This window comes from Tiliqua scincoides, chromosome 4 (genome assembly GCF_035046505.1).
Source record: "Tiliqua scincoides isolate rTilSci1 chromosome 4, rTilSci1.hap2, whole genome shotgun sequence".
Lineage (NCBI taxonomy): Eukaryota > Metazoa > Chordata > Lepidosauria > Squamata > Scincidae > Tiliqua > Tiliqua scincoides.
Window position 1 is genome coordinate 119058432 of NC_089824.1, and position 16354 is coordinate 119074785.

The 16354-nt window shown below is 44.6% G+C and overlaps 1 long non-coding RNA gene across 1 annotated transcript; it reads left to right on the plus strand.

Annotated features, from left to right (window-relative positions):
* The first annotated feature begins 487 nt into the window (after positions 1-487).
* On the plus strand, positions 488-9119 carry LOC136648905 (uncharacterized). Its single transcript, XR_010794356.1, has 3 exons — positions 488-651; positions 7530-7657; positions 9051-9119. It is a non-coding gene; the product is annotated as an uncharacterized lncRNA (long non-coding RNA).
* The last annotated feature ends 7235 nt before the right edge of the window (positions 9120-16354 follow it).

Sequence of the window (16354 nt, forward strand, 5' to 3'; positions counted from 1 at the left end):
CCCAGCATAACTAAGTTTGTATCATCAGCTACATAGCCCCACATTTCTCTTGGACAGTGTGATAACTAACATTATAGACTAAGCCTTTTTCCTAGCCACTTTTCTGACCAGCATTCAATATGGATCCAAAGCCAAAACATTAATTAGGGCTGTGTGTTTTTCTACACAAATCTTCTGATGCCAAGAAATAGAGTACAACTAATCCATATATTGGCCACTGCAATTCTGTCTTGAGACTGAAGATTTGGAGAAAAAAACAGTCAACACTACAACTCAGCAACATTGCTGAAAGTCTTTGACTTGGATGTGATGGTTTGAGATGGGCAGTCTAGCCTTAAAGTCATTCTCTTCATGCAAGTGAAGTCAGGAAAAATGGGCCAATGTCATTGCAGTGTGCTGATTCAAAATGAATCCAAACAAAACAAAATCTGATTCTTACGCTGTTTTGCACACAACTTTTTGCAGAGCATGTTGGAATTGTAGTGTGGGAGGAAGCAATTGCAGACCTGGGCCCGGCATCATGCCAATCGCCTTCCACAATTGAAAGTGCTTGAACTGCACAGAGTTTTGGACTGAACTGGACTAGACTCATTGGAAGATGCTTGCAGTGTCTCTTGTTTGTAGAATGGCTGAGCTGAGTGAGATTAAGAGGTAAGATGGGCTAAAATTGTGTTTGCTTGCTAAAGAACAGAAGGATGGATTGCCCAGGTATCCCCCCACAAACATGCATGACACAAAAGACTTGGTTGAAACAGGGCCATGATTTATTCCATTACAAGGCTGCGCAGCGATTGGTGCAATGCAACAGGTCCTGACTATACTCCACCCCCCTTTAGTGCGGGCACCTAACTAGGAGCAGACAGTTCCTGTCTGAGCCCTCCTTTTGGGCGAACCACATTGACTCAGAACCTGAGCTTGCCCAAGGCTCCCCCAGGTTCTTCATCACCAACCCCTGGAAACGGGGTCCAGCCAGCTGAATTGTTATGCCCACCCTGAGCCAGGGAACCATGAAGGTGAGCATCCCAATTCAATTCCAGGGTCAAGCCAGGCTGCCCCCGATCCGGGTAGCCTCGGGGCTCAGCACTGGTCTTAACCCGGCCTGTTGCTTGCCTGAAGGTAGACACCAGTTCCCTATTTCTCCTCCCGTTCCCGCACTACCCTGCCAGACACGGCCAACCTGGCTGAAAGACCCACAAGAACCCCAAGGGACAGTCAGGGGTAGACGAAAAAAGCTTCACCCCATGGCCAATCGGGGAAAGTAAAAGAAATTCCTACCCAGCCCCAAAAGGCAACCAGCTAGGCTTCTGACTGTGTTTAATGGGCAGGTGGGTGGGTTCCACTGCTGCCGAGGAACAAAGAGGCTGGGAAAGCATGGGCGCCAGCCTTTAAACTATGCCCCAGCTTGCCCCCTCCCCCAACCAATTGCTGCTCACCACGTCATGCAGGCGGGGAATCGGACACGTTTCCCTCCACCTGCATTAACAGCTGGAGGGCTTTTGTGCAGCTGCAGTGCAGTTCCACATGTTTCAGCCAGGCACCCTCTTCATCATAAACTTTGTATGTAGCTTTCGTACGAACATAAGAAGACTCCTGCTGAACCAGGTCAAGGGCCAATCTAGACCAGCTTCCTATATTTCACAATGTCCTACCAGATGCCTCGGGGATGCTTCTCTTCCCCCACAATTCAGTTTGCAATAATACCTATTACTTCTCTTAGGGTCCAATCCTAAGAACCATTTTACTTCTCTTCAGCCCAAGTACCACAAAGCGCATTGCAAGAGCATCAGAATTAGCAGCCTGGAAAGGTGAGGCAGTTCCTTCCCCCTGAACAGGTAAAACATAATGGTCTACTCAACCAGAGGGAGGCACCATCCTGATGATCTCTGAACGTCCCTTTCGTATCTTGGAGAATAGGAATTCAAAGCAAGGAATTTATGTTCTCTCGCTCACATACTCTGACCAAATGTGCATCTAATATATGGCTGTTCTTATGTTCTTATATTATATTTTTTTCAGCAACAGTATTTCTATAGTATGTGTCATCCTTCTGCCTGTGGCAGACTAGTAGGGAGCTGAGATTATTAATATAATTAAAACGTTATTAAAATAATACACATAGTTGTTTTCCAACATTACACGTACTCACCATGCCCACTATAATAATTAGCATTTATACAGAAATGCAAATTACATCACAATAATCCCATTAATCTTCACATTTTCCCTCCTGAAGTACAGCATCAGGTGTGCATCTATATTTAAATGCGCAAAGAAGCAAACTCTGCTTGTCAAAGCAGACCCAATTAACACTATATGCCACAATAGCAGCTCAAGAAAAACAGTTGTTGTGAATGGGAATACAGATCCCAGTTTTTCAGATTCAGATTTTCAGATTCGGTGAAAATATCATTATTGGAGGACAGGCATTCCTGAAAAAGAAATAGCTTTGACAGTGCTAGTGACATTCCCCTGGAACACATGCCAAAGGAGAGTGTGGGACCGCAATGAGTCTCAATGGGCCCAGTCATTGCCTTGTCTGGAGTGCCTTTGTGCATTTCCCAGAATCCTCTGCAACATACAGGGATTTTATGGCAGATAATCCACAGGAGACACATAGATATTAAAACGGAGTCTCCAGAAAGAAAGAAGCTTGAAAACCACTGCCCTAGGTAATTACATTCTTACAAATGCAGACACATTAATGGGAATAAAACAGAAATCTGTATTCACTGAAGACAGAGGGAGATTACTGAAGGGCTTGGCTGTTCACAGGGTTTCACCCAGGTTGATTAACTTAACAATCAGATAGTCAAATCCTATTGGACACATTAGGAACCTTGAGTAAAAGGAGCATTGAAACAAACCTCCATTACTTCCCCCGTAATACTTAATCCTGTTTAAATAACACCATGTTGAACTTGTCTGCTCATCAACTAGCAGGTGTCCCTGTGAGGCATCTGCAGCTTTAAGCATCATGCATCGGTGTGCTAAGGATTTTCCCCAAATATTGACTCTTGGGTTTTCAAGGTTACTGATGGCATGCTCGTTCTCATTAATCATTCTAACCATTTCAACAAAGCTCATTAAGAAGATAAATACATTTATCAGTCCAGTCATCTCGCTGATTATATACTTTCTGTTTCACTCATGATAGATGTTCAGCTGAATAAATTCTTCACTTGCTATGTAATTAAATGGAGAGAGCCACTCAGAGCCTTGCTGTTCGGTTTGCCTTTGTGATGCAAAAATGCAGTAAGTTCTTCCCCCCCCCCAATTGTGATGGGCAAGAGCTGACATGAGCCCAATACACCACTGTCCCCAAGTATACCTCCAGATTCCCTGTAATCAGCATGACCTTGTGTAATTCACAGGAAGTAAGAAAAACTCAGGGTTACCACTGAAGCCCCTAGACAACTGCAGCACTGTAAAGGGAAAAGCAGAACAACATCTACTCAGAGCCGATCCACCCATAAGAGCGGTTGAAGCAGCTGCTTATTGGGGTGGTCTGGGGAAGGTCACAGATTGTGGGAAGCAGAGACTTCCACTCCATTCCCCTCTGTTTGGCCAGTTTTGAAGAAGGGGAGAACAGGAGAAAATGTAGGAAGGTGGAGACAGAGAAAGGCAGGGCAATGCAGGTGGAAGAGATAAGTCGCAAAAAAAGGGGGGGGGGCTGGATTTTCAGCCTCACTTCAGACACCACTCCAGTTTCAGCCAAGCATGCATCTTTTAGCCAGGGTTTTTTGGCACAAAGCCAGCTTAACTCCAGCAAGGCAAGGGGGCAAACATTTTCTTATAATGCTTGAATCTGCCCCTGCTCAATTTCTGGATTCAGGTAAGAGGAAGTAACAGTAACTCTTGCAGGAAATGAGGAGAAAGGAAAAAGGAAGAATCATAATTCTGGCAGCACAGCGAATGAAATAGCAATAAGAGGAAATTCCCCAAATGTCTGGCTAAATTGTGGTTTAACTGTAGATGAAGTCAGGGAAGGCATTTTGGAGGAACCATGAGCAATGTATCTTGCGGAGAGGCTCTGTGCTGGACAATGGTTCACAGATCCCAGTCTAGGGAGAGAGTGAAGAAACATGTCCGGAATCTTCTTTTTCAATGCTGGTGCCAGGTTGCTGGGTGTCACAGGGTAAACCTTGTACTAGGCTCCTGTGATGCCTCCTACCCACTGGTATTCCTGGAAGGGGGGGCAAAACACTAAGTCTCTTCAGGTGCCTGGCCTCTGGTGTAAAGCGGTCCCTCCTCCTCGCTTTCAGAGCCAATCATGACTGCAAAAGCTTCTGCAGTCACGACTGGCTCTGTAGACAAGGAGGAGGAGCCATTTTACACCAGCAGCCAGGCGCCGGAAGAGATTTAGTGTTTTGCCCTCCCTCCCAGAACACCAGTGCTCCTACCTACCTGTTGGTGGCACATGGAGCTGTACCACTGGTCCTGACAATCTGTGGGTTAGCCTGCCCTCTGATAAGTAATGACCCTCAGCCAGTTCAGTACCTGAACGGGCCAACCTCTGACACTATCCCTGCTTCTCTTCTACTAACACCGCCATGGTAGCGCAAGGAACTAATCTCACATAGGTTGCCTGTACAATACTTTTGCAGATTATTCTGGAGAGTGCTTTGTATTGTACAAAATGTTCTACAGCAGTGGTTCCCAAACTCCCCACCTAAGTTGGTGTGGGGGTGGGATTACGGCAGCAACATGATCCTCAGGATTGCTACACTGCAGGGAACAGAAGGGGGATTATCCTATCTTTTACAAGCAGCGCCAGCCTCCTGAGAGGGTAAGGGAGCCCGCGGAGTCCTCCGCAGGACTCCCCAAGCCTCATGAACTGTAAAAAAAAAAAAAAGAAGTAATCTTAAATCACTTCCAGTTTTCGTTTGTGAACCTGGAAGTGGGTTCTGATCCCTTATTTTAATTAGTTTTGGAATCTTGAGGCACCCTGTGGAGGCATATGTGGGGCTTCCCTCACCTCCCAGAGGCCGGCACTGCTGGTAAAATGTAGCAAACCCCCCTTCTGTTCCCCACAGCGATGCAGTGCTGAGGATCGTGTCACTTCCTTCCGTCCACCACTTAAAGGAGCCTAGGCCAGTGCTTCCTAGGTTGGTGGGTTGCAACCTACCAGTTTGGGAACCACTGTTCTACTTGTGTGTGCGTGTGTGTTACACCTTTCATAATGCTGCTTTCTTTAGTTCTAATTTGTTACAGTGCTCTTTGTCCCAGCATGATTGACAACCATTCTAACCAATGGGAGCAGTGCATTCTGGATCAATCAGCACCTATTTCCTGCCGATTAGCTCAACAGTGTCCTCAATAGCACTGTTTAATGCAGTGCTTGACTTTCGGGGTACATATCAACCCAGAGATGTTCAAGGGCAGTTGAAAGATAGTGACTGGTACAGGGCTACTCTGGGGCTAAACAGAGATGCAGCCTGGCTCCTTTCACATTCCAGTCCAAGCCAGGATTTTCTGTCACATAATGGGCAATGCTAATTTATTTGAGCAAACTGGGATTGCGATCTGATGTGTGCTCCACCTCCACTTTAGGTGATTGAAATCACACATATAAGGCAGAATCTGGTGATTTCAGACTTCCCTCTGATACCAGTTTACAAGTTTCTGTGTTTCCCCCAGTAAACGCACATCTCCTCTGTTTTAAAACATATTCGTGTTTTACACGGCCATTTGGTTTTCATTTCTTCAGTGTATTTCAACAGGTTAAGAATTCTTCCATAAAACATAAATCTGATTTACAGTGTGTTTTCCTGGCAAGAAAATAAGACATATATTAACTAAAATGTTAATAAAAATGCTGAAGTACTTCTGAGATGAAAACAAAAACTATAAATAAAAGTTAATTCCAGGTTTTATTATCAGGCCAGTTACTTAAGTAATAAACAGTGCTTAACAGAAGAAGAGAGAATCATGTCTGAGTTTATCCTCTGTGAATGAAATCATTTCTAGAGAAATGTAATGAGGTATGTGAAAAATGTAGACATGAGAAATTCTGTAAACCCAGTCAGCCAAACTATTGCTTAAAAAAAAAAAGTATATAAGAAATGCTGGCAACTGACTCGGAGATTAGTCTTTGCACTTTCCTTGAAAAAAGTACAAATCCTAATTGTTGAGCCAAGTAATTGGTCACGCATTACTTTTTATGGGTGCTCCTGAGGTTTGGGAATGTGACAAATAGGTGTTTGAATGTGTTTATATCATACAAGTATCTGGTTTGGGAGCAACTCCCTGTTGCAAATCTATTTGGTGCAGCTCAGGTTTATTGCCATGCAGTGCTTGAACCTACCGATGAGGCCCACCCTGGCCTCATGTTGGATTGCCTTGGAAATAAGTTATGTAATCATCAGCCAGAGACAAAAATGCTTCCAAGCCATTTGCCTCATGGGGACAAATGATGAGTAGAGAGCCTTGGGATGGCCAGGAGCATTGTCGTTTTTAAAATATTTTCGATCAGCTGATAACTAAAACCACAGAAACTGGGTTTATGGAATGGGGGGCTACTTTACCCAAATTTCATTCTCAGTGGCTGTGGTGACTGGGAGCAGGTTTAGCAACCCCTGTCATCCCAGTGGTGTCTTCAAGTGCACATTCTTTTTTTCTCATATAAAAGTTGCCGTGAATTCCTGTCGGGAAAAGTAAGCACTCTACTTATTTCTGCGATTGTGATATCAGCAAAACCTGGCTTCTACCTCAAAAGTGGGTGGCCTAGTCCAGCCATTCTCAATGGGAACCATAAGCCCCCCTGGAGAACCCTGGCACATTTGAAGGGGCCCACAGACTGAAAACTGTGACAAGGGGATTCCATGTTTATCTTGTGTTGTTTGTCAGGGCGGCTCTGGAACCTGAGAAGAGTAAGGGGCTGTAGCCAAAAAAAGGTTGAGAATGGCTGGCCTAGACTCCACTGACATGAATCTTACAGGGGCAGGTGTCTGCATCTGCAAATGCATGACTTCATGCCACATGCATCTCACCTTGAAAGGTTCTTTCAGCAGACAAGCCCTACCTACAGACACATACACACACACCTCACCAATCATCATGGCAGGCATGTTGCTAGTTAATAATAATAACCCTCTGCTGAACGTCTAGTGATAAACTAACTGCAAGATACTGCGAGAGGGGAGTGGTGTCATTACAGCCAGGAGAATGCCAAAGCAAAAAACAGCATGTAATTAACCTAATTTAGCATCTCCTCTTTACTGAGACTGCATGCTGTGCATTTACAGAACTCCGTTGGAAATACGGCTCAGTGCTTTGGTGTAATACACCTGTCTAAAGTGCATTATGTTTTTGCCTTCTCGCTTCCATTTGCTCACAACCCATAATAACTTTTGAGGCCATGATGCATTATTAAATATGATTGGATCAATAGCAAAACTGCCACAGAGCAGTCCGAATATGATATATCATTCCAATAAAGCATTAGTACATGAGGTCCTTTTAGTCCTTCAGGTGGATTAAAAATGCTGCATTTATATGTAGAACATAATTTTCCTTTATGTATTCCAAAGCATGAGTCTGAAATGGTCTTCGACACTGTATAATGAGGAACATAAAAGATGATCACTTGGATCTGCTGAAACCGAGATTTAATTGAACTTTTGTGATGGCAGTACAGAGCAGCATGAAAGAAAAGCAGGTGCCTACTCTCTCTCTCTCTCTCTCTCTCTCTCTCTCTCTCTCATATCTGAAGCCAAACTAGACATGACTTTAATCATGACATTGACCCCAGTATACTGGCTTAGGACATGTGGGGGCCCATTTCACATAAGAACAAATGTGTGTACCCAATTCAGATTGGAACCATGGTGACTTTAACTGGGGGGGGGGCTTTAACTGAGGAATGGCAGGACATAAATATGATTAAAAATAATAATTGGGAAACATGCTTTGTGGGTAGAAGGCATATGATTCAATCCCTGGCATCTCCAGTTGAAAAGATTAGGTAGCTAGTAATGGGAAGGGCTTCTGACCTAATTAAAATGACACTCACCTCATGGTGAGTTGATAATTCACATGATAATTTGGATCATTGATAAACATTGTCACTTGCTTTTTCCATGGCTGTCCCCTCCTCAGGAATCCACTTGTAATTACCTGTGATTTATTTGGTTCATTTACCACAAGTAGTAAACCATGGGCCATGTGATTATGGGACAGATGCCGAATACATGAAACTGCTTTATGCTGAATCAGATCATCTAGTATAGTATTGTTGACTGGCAGAGGTTCTCCAGGGTATCAGGTAGGAGGGACTTTCTCAGCCCCACCTGGAGATGCCAGGGATCAAAAGAGGGACAATTTGCATGCAAAGCATGTATTCTTTTATGGCCCTTCACTTTTTCTGTATCTGTGTGTACATCAGAGATGGTGTAGAAGGTGTTACATGCACTTGCTCTCTCCCTTGTGATGGGCCAGACTGGGGAAGATATATCCAATCTGGCCTCATGAGGACTGCTGTTCTCCTGCCCCATTCATGTCAATATGAGTTATGCATGGGAACTTCTTGGAGATTCACGCTAATACTTTCAAATTAAGAGAAGCTTCGTGGTTTCCCCTTGCTTTCTAATTTGTATGTAAACTCCTGATGCATTGTTATTGGGCAGATGTGTCAGGGGGCCAGATGTGTTTTTCAGCAATATCCCATTGCATTCACACAAACCTGCAGGCGTTTGTGAACGTAGCTCTGAAGTCTTTGAGCATCTCTTCTCTCACCTTCTCTTCTCTCTCTCTGCCAATGGCATAGTACAGTGCTTCCCAAACTCCTGCAAGGGAGTTAGGAGAACTGTATGTTGTTGCAGGGGAGAGGAGGAAGGTAGCAACACGATCCCCAGGATTGCCCTGCTACCGGGGATGGGAGGGAGGTTTTTCATTGACCCGCAGCCAGTTCTGAAGTCCTGGGGGGTCCAGGGGGTCTAGGAAGACCTCTGCAGGGCTCCTCAAGCCTCTGTAAATCTAAAAAGAGGGGAAAAAACAGGCCCTTCCAGTTTCATTGTGAAAACTAGAAATACCCATTTTTTTTCTTTTTTCAGACTTACAGAGGCTTGCGGAGCCCTGCAGAGGGCTCCCCAGACACCTCAGGACTGAAGCGGTGGCTGCAGGTAAGTGAAAACTCCCCTCCCATCCCCAGCAGTAGTGCAATCTTGGGGATAGGGTTGCTACCTTCCCGTCTTCCCACCCCTTAAAGGGGAAGGGACAAGTGCTTCTCTGTCTGGTGAGTCACAACCCACCAGTTTGGGAACCACTGGCATAGTAGATTACACGTATTATCTTCGTGTGTTGAAGCAGTGCTGGATTTTGCACAACATGCAGAAGTGTCAATCTTTGGGGTGTCATAAAACTAAAATTAAGCTACATTAAAAATAATGTAATTGCTTTTCTTTTCTGCAAAAGGCACATTCTTCTCTTGCCCTTCTCCAGAAAGTCATTTCCCCTGAAGCTAAATGAACTTGTTCAGAGTTTTCTGATTGAGGATTTTAAAAAGGTGCTGCTGCAATACATATCCATTACTAATAGCAAAGCGCTTATGTATCTGCCATCGTATTTGATGGAGGAATGCACAGAACCCTTCCTTTAACCCATTTCTGCCCAGCTCACAGGTGTATACATTTGATCTCTGTTGCATATATGCAACTTTGGGCAGAAATGGCTTAAAGCAAAGATGCTGTGAAAATCACGATAGGGAAAATCCCCCCTTTGTGCAGTATGACATAATTCACATGCACTCTCCTGTTAAGGCTTCATCCTGACCTCTAAAGATCAAATAGATGGGTAGCCCAATTCTAAAGTCAGTGGTTCTGTAGTACCATAACGACTACCACTGCATCCAGCAGCACTACCGAAGCTGTCAAAGGTCTCCACAGGGGGAAGTCCCAAGTCCCGCAGTGGGACTTCTCAAGTCCATGCTGGCTCAGGCTTGAGAGACTTCGTGTTCGATCTTCTGGAGTCCCTATGTCAAGCCCCAGCCTGTTCAGTGGCCCCTCCTGGGCCTGAACCATCCCCTTCCCCACCATCCTCCACCCTGAAACACCCCCTCCCTTCCACCATTCCGCCCTCCCCTTGTGCCACTCAGCACTGAACCTACTAGTGCTGGCAGCTGTTGGTGTGAATTTGATGCCAGCAGGATAGCGCAGGCCCAGAATGGTGCAGGCCCAGAATGGTGCAGGCCATTCGCCTCCATTTCCCCCACCTCGCCTACATGGCTCCAAAGGGGAGAGGAGGAGCCGCTTGCACACTGCAGGGAGGCTCTCTGCAAAACTTAGTGCACCGCCCCCCTGTTGCAGCGCCTCTGCACAGGCCTTCCTGCCAGGGCTGCCTACCCACCTCCAATATACACAGGGGAATAACCATGGCATTGCCTCACCCTATGTGATCAGCATCCTTCAAACACTGCTAAGATCATTGTGGATGCAACCACATCTCAATGGCCTCCATATTGCTTCCTGTAATGTTTAAACCAGCCCACCATTGCTGTGGCTTAGCATGCATGCTAGTTGGGAGATTGGAAGATGAATATAAAGATGTGAATTAACCAGACTAGCTGATACCCAAACTTTGTCCCAAGTAGAAATGAGGAGAGAAACGTGGATATGAAGAACTGCACATTTTGAAGGCACTTATAAACAAAGGGGCAGCTTAATTTGACATAGGCATATGTGACAGATCTGGCTGTGTGATGACTGTCCACTACCCTACATTCCACCCCTCCTCAATAAAATGCTAAATCAGATGGCTGGAGAACAGTATAATTTGAGTATTCTGCTCAAAAGCAAAATTACGGTAATCAGCATCACCTTTCAATTTTGTGTTGTTAAAAATCATGCCACACTAGTGTTCAGTGAAGGTTAGGCACTCTTAAAGTCCCGCTGAAATCAGTGAGACAAGTCAGACACAATCAGCTTCAACCCACTTATCTGAAAGGGGCTTGAGCACCACTACCTTAGCACTGGGCCTGAGATTACTATACAATTTCTTGGGTCATGGTTACAATAATTTAATTTAATTTAATTCCATGTTTAAAAGTCTGTTATTGGATCTTTTCATTTTAATAGCTTTCACGTTAATCAGTAATTTGATGCTTGGTCGCTCCAGTTGGAACCTAAAAGTGGTGAATCCAAATCCAAATGAGTGCCATCTATAATGATTTACTTTTATCTTGCTTTTCAGTGGATAGTCCCAAGGTGGCTAACAAGTGTATAGAAGCATAAGAACAATGAGCATGGCAGAGCAGGTATATAAAGAGTGTCTTTTGAAAAGCAAAGACAGAGGAGACTGTGTGAATTTCCACATCTGGGGGGCTACTGCCCAGAAGTCTCTCATAAATGCCAATCAAGCCTCAGACAATAAACAGCATGTGGAGCAAAGCCTCCCCTAAAGGTCTTATCAAAGGGGTAGATCATATGACAGAAGTTGGTCTTTACTGTACCAAGGGCTGAAACCATATAGGGCTTGATAGGTAATGCTCAGCATTAGACCTGGATATGACACTGGGAAGCCAGTGTCATTCCTACAGGATGGGCATGATATGCTCCCCCAACATCAGCAAACAGACTGCAGAATTCTGAACCAGCTGCATTTTCCACATGTTGTTTGAAGGCAGACCCACAGACAGCACAATGCCATCATTCAATTGAGATGTGGCCAAAGCATGAGTGACTGTGACCCAGATCTGCTTACTCGAGGAAAGGCTGCAACTGGTACACTTGCTAAACTGGTGCAGAGGCATTCCTGATTGCAGCTGCCCCCTGCCCCTCTAGGTACAGGGACAAAAGCATAAGCCCTGCTGGATCAGGCCAAAGGTCCATCTAGTCCAGCTTCCTGTATCTCGCAGTGACCCACCAGATGCCTCAGGGAGTACACAAGACAACAAGAGACCTACATCCTAGTGCTCTTCCTTGCACACAGAACGTGGCATTCTGAAGTCGCCTACTTCTCAAATCAGGAGGTTGCACATACCCACCATGGCTTGTAACCTGTGATGGACTTTTCCTTCAGAAATTTGTACAATCCTCTTTTAAAGGCATCCAGGTCAAAATGGATGGCTCATCATATCAAAGAGTTCCCCAGATTAATTACACACTGGGTAAAGATGAATTTTCTTGTGTCTGTCCTCCCAACACTCAATTTAAGTGGATGTCCCCTGCTTCTGGTGTTGTATGAGAGGGAAAAGAAGATCTCTCCTTTTCACTCTATCCACCCACTGCTTAATACTGTATGTCTCAATCATATCCCCCCCCCCTCAGGTGCCTTTTTTCTAGCCTGAAGAACCCCAAATTCTATAGCATTTCCTTGTAAGGGAGGTGCCCCAGCCCAGTAATCATTTAGTCACTCTCCTCTGTACCTTTTCCATTTCCACTGTATCCTCCAAGCACCTCCAAGCTGTGCACGTGCTCTTTTAGATGAAGTGCTACTCCATCAACAGGCAGAACTTCCATTCCTTGATTGGTTCTCCTACAGACCATTAAAACCCCCTTTTTGTCTGGGATTCTCTCTGCCATACATAGAATGCAATCCTGACCAATTTTCCAGCACTGACATAGCTGTGCTAATATGGTGTGCATTGCATCTTGCAGTGAGGAGGCTGTCAAGGGAGCCTCCTCAAGGTAAGGGCATGTTTGTTACCTTACCTTGGGGCTGCATTGTGGCTAGGTCAGTGCTGGAAAGTTGGTTAGGCTTGTGTCCATACTCTTCTACTCCATCCTCCATTCCCATCCAGGGAATGGTAGGATCAGAGTCTGACACATCACATCAGGTAAGAGGAGGCAGCACCTGGCATATCACTTCCAGGAGGTCTTGGTACAGCCCTGGACATAACTCCCCTGTTTAGTTTCCAATGTAGATCATCAACCAGGATGATTCATATGATAAAGAGAGCCAATGTGGTGGAGCAGATGGGCCCAATCCTATCCAATTTTCCAGTGCTGGTGCAGCTGTCCCAATGGGGCATGCACTGCATCCTGTGATGAGGGTGCAGTCGCAGAGGCCTCCTCAAGGTAAAGGAACATCTGTTCCCTTACCTTGGGGCTGCACTGCGGCTGCACCAGTGCTGGAAAATTGGATAGGATTGGGCCCAACATTGTTTGGGTCTTTGACCAGGGAAAACTGGAATTAACTCCTTGTTTATCCTTGAAGCATTTTGGGCAATCTCTTGGGCTAGTCATTATCTCTCAGCCTATCCTACCTCACAGTGTTGCTGTGAAGATAAAAAAGGGGCATCCATGCACACTGCTCTGAGGAAGCAGTGGGATAATGCAATAAATAAACATATCAAATGCAAAGGCAGTTGTGTTTCCCATTTGTCCTTGACAGAAATAAGATTATTTCTTACTATCTTGTTCAGCACAGTGTTTGCTATGTCACAAATAAAAATGCACTCAGCCACTGAAGATAAACCATTAGTGCTAGGCAAGGGTTTCTTCACTTTGCTTGAAACTCTCAAACCTATAATGCACCACGAATTATCTCATGGAAGCCTTAAAGCTATAGCTACTTTGGGACATATAGCAATGAGCTGCACGCACCGAGACACTTTTCACTTTTCTTGCCTGCTAAAATATGTTTCCCTCAGATAGTGGAGTTTGTTTCCCTCTCTGTTTAGCCCATAACGATGTCAAGCTAGAAAAGGGAGGTGAGTGAAGCCACTTCTTTTGGCCCATAGATGTGAGACCAGCTGGCCTGATTTATCTTCCACCCCAGTGGCCATGTAACATCAGCAGACTTATGTGAGAGGGCTGCAGACAAAGGCTCTGTCACGCACCTTCTCTGGGGGCAGCTGGGCCTGCCTCCACTTTTCCTTTGAGATCCTTTGATATTTTTTTTGTTTTTGTTTTACTGTGAATCTTTTAAAGAACATAGACCCATATAGCCTGTTAAACTTGTGTTAGCCATTCTAAATTGTCTGGATCGTGATACAAATACATAAATAAATGCTACCTAAAAATGGCCCATTGCCCTCTTGCTTTGAAAATATGGCTTTTATTATCAAGACCTGTAATGTTTCCAGGTTAGTAGGTAGGAAGTCATTCTGCTTATTGAGAGGATCTGGTTAGACATGCAGGGATTTTAAAATGCAGTACAAAAAAATAATAATTTCAGTTTTGTATTCATTTCCTTTGTGTCTGCATTAAATGAGCAAGCATACCCAAAGCATGAATGACATCAGCTGTGACTGTGGGGAGGAAAGTGTCAGTATTAGGCATATATAGGAGAAGCCATGCACAGCCTTCCTGTTAAAAGTAATGCCTGATCTTGTCTAATCTTGGAAGCTAAGCAGGGTCAGGCCTGGTTAGTACTTGGATGGGAGACTGCCTGGGAATACTGGGTGCTGTAGGCTTATACCAATAGTCTTTCAAGACTGAAGGTTGCCAACCAATGAGTGCAAATCGTGAAAAGAGAATGAGAAAGAGAGACCAGGGCTCCATTGGGCCTTATGTTAATTAAATCACCTCCCACACATGCCAGTGTCCCTGCAAAAAGTGTTCTGAATTCTTTGAGAGACCATCAAATGCAAATTCCAGAAGTAAATTTTAAATTGAAATTTAGAATTTAATTTTGATACATTTTAAATGTGGACATTAACACACAATGAACTTTTTATTACCTGGCCTAACTACATCATTGGGCTAGAAATGTGAGTGAATGAAGGAATACATTGCAGTTTTCTCAAAGGTTTTCTTTACAAAAGTGTGCAGATGAATTCCTTTTAAAACATTCTATCTCCCTTCCCCTTTCTGTGCTAGCAGATGAGTCATTCAAATGCCCATGAAGCATAAGGTTATTTAAAGTTATTCCTGGCTGTTTTGTCAATTCAGTCTTTGAAAGTCATTTAATGTAATTACTAAGTTACATAACTTTTAGAAATGAGACATTAACTCTACGTTTATGATATTTAATGGCTTTGGTGTATGGACAGCATGCATGTAAATGGGAAATTTTATAGCACTGAAGACTACAATACTTCACGTCCTTTCCTGCATGACTTTGGGGAATCAGCAGCAAATCAATTTTAAAGTACGTTATGGATTCCAACAATCCAGAGAGTTTGCCCAATCAATAGCAGTGCTAAGAATCTACTATATAGTTAATATTTGTAATTTGAAGAATAATCTCAAAAAGGTTGATTTACAGTGATCTCTGGTTGTGTTTGAGTGACCATTTTCTTTTCAAATTTGTATGAAAAGCAACATGCACATTTTATTAATCTATCATATTAAGAATTGCAGAGAAAATCCAGAGATATTAGAAATTATAACGAAAGGTTGACAATAACCCAAATGACAATTAAAGCAAGACAGTATTGACCAATAAAAGCCTTTGAAAACAATTCTGTATTTAGCTGCTGCCAAAATTTAGCTGCTGCCACACACAGATACATAAATCAACTATAGTTCCCTTCATGAAGAGTTCCAAGGGGAGATGCTACAAATGGAAAACCCTAAGCTCTCAGTTGCCCTTTCACATTGTCTGCCACAAATGACAGCATAGAACACAAAGCTGCATTTGCAGATATGCAGGTATGGCATACATGCAGGGCCAACTCAAGATCACTTGAAGCCTGAGGCATGTTGCCAAATGCTGCCCCTCTTAGCTAATGATTACCATCCTCTGTTCCTACAACTCTTCAGTGGTTTGTCTTAGCACTCCCCTCCCCTCTACATTTCCTCTTCCTCTTTGTCCCCCCTCTTTGTTTTCCAACCCTGGGAGTAGGAGAAAGAGAAGCAGTGAAGTAGGTGGTCAGAGATGGGCATCCCTGACCAATCTGATTGCCTGAGGCAATTGCTTCAATTGACCTCATGGATGGGCTGGCCCTGAGCACATGCCTTACTGACTTACAGCCCACTCCTGAGCTTCCCAGTGCCTGCTGGAGCACTGGTGCCAAAGCAGCTACCACTGTATCCAGTTGGCACCAGGCAGCAGCAGGTGGATTTTTGTTCCCTTCTCCTGGGGAAAGCCTGTGCAATGGTGCTTCTTAAGTCTGTGCTGGAAGTCCCAACCTGGAGTTCAGAATCCAGTGGAACAGAGCTCCACTGGTCCAGCTCCCTTCCGCCCTGGTTCCTCCCCCTCCCATCCCTCCCCCACCCTCGTTCTGCCCACCCCAAGAGGCTGCACTGCTGCTCAGCAGTTGAACTTACCCCCAGTGGCAGCATGTCTTTTTCCTGCTGTTGCTGGGCCCGATACATGACTGGTGAGGGTGAGTAATCACTCACTCACATGGTTTATGGCACGTTTACGACACTAGTGCTGGTGCTAGGCTTCAGTGCCAGCACTGGCCAAGTTCAGAATTGGGCCCTTAGGACCCAATCCTAACCTCTCTTAGTGCAGGCACTCAGCTCCAGCA